Raw genomic sequence first — 7754 nt, 5'->3', positions numbered from 1 at the left:
AATTTAGAGACACCTAGTTCTTCCAAAAAGAAGAGAAAGAAAAACGATAGGACTTTGCATGCTTCTAGTGAAGCTACTGTAGACACACCTGAGAATCCCAATGATATTTCTATTTCTGATACTGAAACACAATCAGATGATGAACATGAACCTAGTGATAATGTTAATGATAATGTTCATGTTGATGCTCAACCTAGCAAAAACAATGATGTAGAGATTGAACCTGCTGTTGATCTTGATAACCCACAATCAAAGAATCAATGTTATGATAAGAGAGATTTTGTTGCTAGGAAGCACGGTAAAGAAAGAGAACCATGGGTTCAGAAACCCATGCCCTTTCCTCCTAAACCATCCAAGTCAAAGGATGATGAGGATTTTGAGCGCTTTGCTGAAGGATGAAATATCAGTAATTTTCTATTTACTGGTCGATCCCATCTTTTACGGAATCAATTCCTTTTTTGAATGTACAAAATTTTTGGGAGTTCAGCATGTCTGGAAGCACAGGAGAACGTTCTTTTGATGATATTATTACCAGTATTCGAGACCTATTTTCTTACGTATGTGCTTAATTGATATGCTTAAAGTAAATCCTTATGGTAAGTATATGAAGGATATCATCACAAATAAAAGAAAGATACCGGAAGCTGAAATTTCCACCATGCTTGCTAATTACACTTTTAAGGGTGGAATACCAAAGAAACTTGGAGATCCGGTTGTACCAACTATACCATGCTCCGTTAAAAGAAATTATGTTAGAATTGCTTTATGTGATCTTGGAGCCGGTGTTAGTGTTATGCCTCTCTCTTTATATCATAGACTTGAATTGAATAAGTTGACACCTACTGAAATATCTTTGCAAATGGCTGATAAATCAACTGCTATACCTGTCGGTATTTGTGAGGATGTGCCTGTTGTGGTTGCAAATGTCACTATCTTAACGAATTTTGTTATTCTTGATATTCTCGAGGATGATAGTATGTCTATTATCCTTGGTAGACCTTTTCTTAATACCGCAGGGGCTGTTATTGATTGCAACAAAGGCAATGTCACTTTTCATGTTACTGGTAATGAGCATACGATATACTTTCCGAGGAAACAATCTCAAGTTCATAGCATCAATTCTATTGAAAAAGTTCCAACTATCATTTTTGGAGGTTTTGAATTTCCTCTCCCTACTGTCAAGAAAAAGTATGATATTCTTATTGTTGGGGATTTTCATATCCCCATTGAGGTAACTTAGTGTTATTCGAAACTTCTCCGGTTCCGTGTTATTCGGAATGAGTTTGTTAACAAGACTTGATCAACCTTGTTAGTGGGTTCATTTTGATGATCACGAGATGGATGAAACTTGAAGGCACAACCTTCTGTACCCTCTTTTCATTTTCTGTCATTTAGAATAAATAAAGCAAAAATAGTATTATCCGTCTGTTTTCTGAATTATCCGTGCATTAAAAAAAAGTCCGAAAATAAAAGTGCTCCAAATGCCCTGCAAATTTAGTATGATTTTTTCTGGAATATTTAAGGATTTTAGGCACTGAAAACACTGCAGGAGGGGCAAGCACTAGGCCATGAGAGAGGAGGACGCGCCCCCCCTGTAGGGCGCGCCCCTATCTCGTGGGCCCCTGGTGGCTCCCCTCCACTTATGCCAGCACCCACACACTTCATCTTCTAGCCAAAAAAATCCCCATCCAGCTCAAGCACGAGTTCTAGCTCGTTTTGCTGCGATTTTCGATCTCTTAGCTCAAAGCTCCATTCGCAAAACTGCTTTGGGAGATTGTTGCTTCGTATGTGACTCCTTCATTGGTCCAATTAGTTTTTGTTCTAGTGCCTTATTCACTGCAAATTTTTGCTGCATAGGTGACCATGTTCTTGAGCTTGCATGTTAAATTTTTTAGCTCCCAAGCAATTCCAATGCATGTTATAGGCTCTAGGCACTTGTAGGAGTAGTTGCTATCAATCTTGTTTAGTTTTATTCACTTTTATTTTGAAGTTACTAAAATTTCAGAAATTTTCAGAAAATGTTAAGGAGGCTCTTTAAAGGCTCTTCTAGCCAAAGCTCTAAGGAAAAAACAAGACAAAGAAAAGGAAAAACCCAAGTATAATCTTCCTCGCTTAGCGGAAGTACGATCGTGCGAATGGCCATGTGAGGATTTCTTGAAAGAAGCCGGAATTCATGAAGACTTTTATGCTTTAATCGAGACTGCAGGCCTCACCAGTTTCATGAACGACCGAATCGATCAGTATCTCTTACTCACCAATACTTTCATGCAAAACTTTTATTTTTATCCTAAGAAGTCACCGCCTGCAGTATCATTTCATTTATATGATGAATTTAAAGAAATGTCTTTACGTCATTTTTGCGCGGTATGTAGGATACCTTATGAGGGAGAATTAGATGAACCCCATCGTGATGATGTGGGTGACTTTGTTAATACTATTGTTGTAGAGGAGCCAAAGAAGGGCTCCGAGGTGAAGGTCTCTAGCATACACTTTCCTGTTTTACGCCACTTTGCCATATTTGCTAGTAGATGCTTGATTGGTCATGGAAATAGTGGAAATTTGAGCGTTCCAGATATTATTATTCCTCAACATGCTTTGCTAGGGGACAATACTTTCAGTATGGGTGCCGTCGTTGCTAAACGACTAGCCCTGAATCGTACAAAAGGCCCCATATTTGGAGGTATCTATGCTGCACGTCTTGCTGAACATTTTCAGATACCCATTAGGCACTATGAGGAGGAGGAGACAAAATTACCTCCTCACATTTTAGATTACAAGAACATGGTAGCACACAAGTTTATTGTTGACAATGAAGAGAAGATGATCTTGTATAGACTTAGATTCAATAAGAAACACTTCGAGTTTATTATTTTGCCTGCACCTCTGTTATTTGATTTGCTTGCAGAAAACCTTCTTGTCACGCCGGAAGCGGTGAACAACCATCTAGCCCAAGCTTTTACTCCGGAACCTGAACCTGAGCCGGAACCTGAGCTGGACCCTTATCGTGCATCATCTGTCCAATGGGATCCGGAGATGACCAGCCAGTGGTATCCTGATTACACCTCCCACTACACCGGGGAGAGAAGCAGCGGTCCTTGGTATTAAACCAACTTAGGCCAAAAGCCTAAGCTTGAGGGAGTACGTATTTCTCACCGACTTTACATTCATGTTCACACACTAGTCATCGGTGCTCATATCTTTCATTGTATTATCCATGCTAGTTTAAATTTCTTTTTCTAGTTTTCTTCTTGTGTGTTTAATAAACCTTAAGAAAACCAAAAAATTAGTTAGTGTAATTTCCATGCTTGTAGTAGAAATTAAAATGAAAACCCAAAAAGATTTCTAATTCTTCTTCTTACTTCTTGGGATCTTTCCCATGTAAATAGTTTTATTTTCTTTTCTTTCTTTTGGGGGTCGAGAAGACCATATTGAAAATTCTTAGTGGCTCTTATATGAATGGTTGTTTATTTAATTTAGAGCCCATATTACCTTGTCTTCTCTCTTGAGTTGAATGCTTGGAGGTTCCAGCTTAGTCCAATGCACGTGCACTCTTATTATTATACACATCGTTCGGTCGTGCAAGTGAAAGGCAATAATGACGATATATGATGGACTTATTGGGATGAGAAAAGCTGGTATGAACTCGACCTCTCTTGTTTTTGTAAATATGATGAGTTCATCGTTCCTGAGTCAGCTATTATGGAGTAAACATATTTGCAATGAAATTTAGAGATTATAGTTGCTTGTGCCATGCTTGATTAGCTATGAGTTATAATGGTTTACCTTGCGTGCCAACATGCTATTAGAATGATTATGATGTGATATGATGGAATGGTATCCTCCTTTGAATGAATTGAGTGACTCGACTTGGCACATGTTCACACATGTAGTTGAATCAAATCAACATAGCCTTCATGATATTTATGTTCATGGTGGATTATATCCTACTCATGCTTGTACTCGGTGTGAATTAATTTTAATGCATGTTTACGACTGTTCTCACTCTCTCAGTTGGTCGCTTCCCAGTCTTTTGCTAGCCTTCACCTGTACTAAGCGGGAATACTGCTTGTGCATCCAAACTCCTTAAACCCCAAAGTTGTTCCATATGAGTCCACCATACCTTACTATTTGTGGTATTTACCTGCCGTTCCAAGTAAATTTGTATGTGCCAAAATCCAAACCTTCAAATGAAATTTTGTTTTGTATGCTAGAGCAGCTCATGTTACAACTAGGGCTGCCTATATCTTCCATGCTAGGTGGGTTATTCTCAAGAGGAGTGGACTCCGCTCCTCATTCACGAGAAAGGGCCGGTAACCGGGATGCCCAGTCCCATGATCCAAAAAGATCAAAGCAAATCAAAATAATTAAACAAAACTCCCCCAGGGCTGTTGTTAGTTGGAGGCACTCGTTGTTTCGAGCAAGCCATGGATTGATGCTTGTTGGTGGTTGGGGGAGTATAAACCTTTACCATTCTGTTTGGGAACTGCCTATAATGCATGTAGTATGGAAGATACAACCATCTCATAGTTGTTGCGTTGACAGCAAAAGTATGCCGCTCAAAACGTTATTCAATCTCTATTTTAAAATCGAGCTCTGGCACCTCTACAAATCCCTGCTTCCCTCTGTGAAGGGCCTATCTATTTACTTTTATGTTGAGTCATCACCCTTCTTATTAAAAGCACCCGCTGGAGAGCACACTGTCATTTGCATTCATTATTATTGGTTTATATTGGGTATGACTTGGCTGGATCTCTTTTACCATGAATTACAATGCTTAGTCAGTCCTTGATCTTTAAAGGTGCTCTGCATTTATGTTTTTCGGTCTCAGAAAGGGCTAGCGAGATACCATTTTGTTATATCATGTTATGATTATTTTGAGAAAGTGTTGTCATCCGAGTTTTATTATTATGGCTCGCTAGCTGATTGTGTTATTGATATGAGTAATTGTGAGACCTATGTGTTATTGTGAGTATGGTTAGTTCATAATATTTGCTGAAACTTGAATGCTGGCTTTTCATGTTACAACAAGAGCAAACAGAGTTTGTAAAAGTTTTTCTTTATCACTTTCACTTTATCAACTGAATTGCTTGAGGACAAGCAAAGGTTTAAGCTTGGGGGAGTTGATACGTCTCCAACGTATCTACTTTTCCAAACACTTTTGCCCTTGTTTTGGACTCTAACTTGCATGATTTGAATGAAACTAACTCGGACTGGCGCTGTTTTCAGCAGAACTACCATGATGTTGTTTTATGTGTAGAAAAGAAAAGTTCTCGGAATGTCTTGGAAATCCACGGAGGCACTTTTTGGATTTAATAAGAATTTTTGGCAAAAGAATTAATTCCAGGGGGCCCACAGTCTATCCACGAGACAGGGGGCGCCACCCCCCCTAGGGCGCGGCCTCCTATCTCGTGGGCCGCTTGGACCTCCACCGACGTCAACTCCAACTCCATATATTCCGTCTCGGGGAGAAAAAAAATCAAGGAGAAAGTTTAATTGCGTTTTACGACACGGAGCCGCTGCCGAGCCCTAATCTCTCTCGGGAGGGCTAATCTGGAGTCCGTTTGGGGCTCCGGAGAGGGGGATTCGTCGCCGTCGTCATATATTATGTGTTACCTATCTTGCATATATGTGTGTTCCCCTAGGGCGCGGCCTCCTATTTCATGAATATATGTGTGTTCTTGATCCTATCTTGCAAGTCTATAGTCACCTACTATGTGTTATGATCCGACAACCCCGAAGTGACAATAATCGGGATACTTCTCGGTGATGACCGTAGTTTGAGGAGTTCATGTATTCACTATGTGCTAATGCTTTGTTCCGGTTCTCTATTAAAAGGAGGCCTTAATATCCCTTAGTTTCAGCTAGGACCCCGCTTCAACAGGAGGGTAGGACAAAAGATGTCATACAAGTTCTTTTCCATAAGCATGTATGACTATTTACGGAATACATGGTTACATTACATTGATGAATTGGAGCTACTTCTATATCACCCTATGTTATAACTATTGCATGAGGAATCGCATCCGGCATAATTATCTATCACTGATCCATTGCCTACGAGCTTTTCATATATTGTTCTTCACTTATTTACTTTTCCGTTGCTACTGTTACAACTACTACAAAAACCCAAAAACATTTATCTTTACTTTTGCTACCGTTACCATTATTATCATACCACTTTTGCTACTAAATACTTTGCTGCACATACCAAGTTATCCAGGTGTTGTTGAATTGACAACTCAACTGCTAATACTCAAGAATATTCTTTGGCTCCCCTTGTGTCGAATCAATAAATTTGGGTTGAATACTCTACCCTCAAAAGTTGTTGCGATCTCCTATACTTGTGGGTTATCAAGCAACAACAACTTCAAGCTGATCAAGACCTGCTCAACGAAAGATGGACTAATGTCCTAGCAGCCGAAGAATACGACCTCGAGCGCCTAACCAAAAGTTACCCGAAGCACAAATTGTTACCCCAATTCGATGACAAGGCACTGGAGCCCGTCCTACCAACGCGTAATGCGGCTGACCGACCACCACGTGGCTGAGACAAAGCGGCCACTCAATCCGAACACCAACCTGCACTACCTCGCCGTAAATATAGATACACAACAGCTCGTGATCATACACATGACCTGCAGTAGGACCTAGACAACAGAGCAGGTCAGACCAGATTGATCTACACACCACGGGGACGTGCCCGGACGCGCAACGACGGCCATCTAGACGATCATGACAAACACAATCATGCCCGGGCCGAGCACGGCAGACGAACGCCATCCGAGCTACATCGCGACGTGGCCCGACATAGAGGCGCCGCACACCCCCTTTGCTTCACTGATGAAGTAATGGAACACGAATTCCCGGAAGGATTTAAATCCATGAATATAGAATCATACAATGGAACAACAGACCCCATAGTATGGATTGAAGATTTCCTCCTCCATACCCACTTGTCCCGCGGTAGTGACATCTACGCCATCAAATACCTCTCGCTAAAACTAAAGGGGCCAGCGCGGCACTGGATGAACAACCTCCCTGAGAACTCTATCGACAGCTGGGAAGACTTGGAAGACGCCTTCCTCAGTAACTTCCAGGGTACATATATTCGGCCTCCGGACGCCGATGACCTAAGTCACATTATCCAGCAGACCGGGGAGTCTGCCAGGAAGCTCTGGACTAGGTTCTTGATCAAAAAGAACCAAATTGTTGACTATCCGGACGCCGAAGCCCTCATGGCCTTTAAACATAGCGCCCGACATGAGTAGCTCGCCCGCCACCTCGGTCAAGAAAAACCAAGATCCATGGCTACCCTTACCACTCTGATGACCCGTTTTTGCACGGGAGAAGACAGCTGGCTCGCTCGTAGAAGCAACCGCACCGATGATCCGGGTACTTCCGAAGTTCGAGATGGCAATGGCAATCCACGACACAATATAGACAAGCATCGCAATAACAATGAAGGAACGCAAGACACGGCGGTCAACGCCGGGTTCAGTGGTTCCAAACCCGGTCAACGGAAAAAGCCATTCAAGGCAAACAAAGACAGACCATACAATTTAGACAAGATACTGGATCGGCCCTGCCAGATTCATGGCACCCCCGTTAAACCAGCCAATCACACCAACATGAGCCGTTGGGTTTTTAAACAAGTCGGCAAGCTTAATGCCGAACACAAGCTGAAGGGGCCGCCTAGTGACAGTGACGACGAAGAGACTCGCCAGCCGAACACCGGGGGTCAGAAACAACCCCCC

Source organism: Triticum dicoccoides, chromosome 3B (assembly GCF_002162155.2).
Source record: "Triticum dicoccoides isolate Atlit2015 ecotype Zavitan chromosome 3B, WEW_v2.0, whole genome shotgun sequence".
Taxonomy (NCBI): domain Eukaryota; kingdom Viridiplantae; phylum Streptophyta; class Magnoliopsida; order Poales; family Poaceae; genus Triticum; species Triticum dicoccoides.
This window is presented reverse-complemented; position numbering follows the sequence as displayed.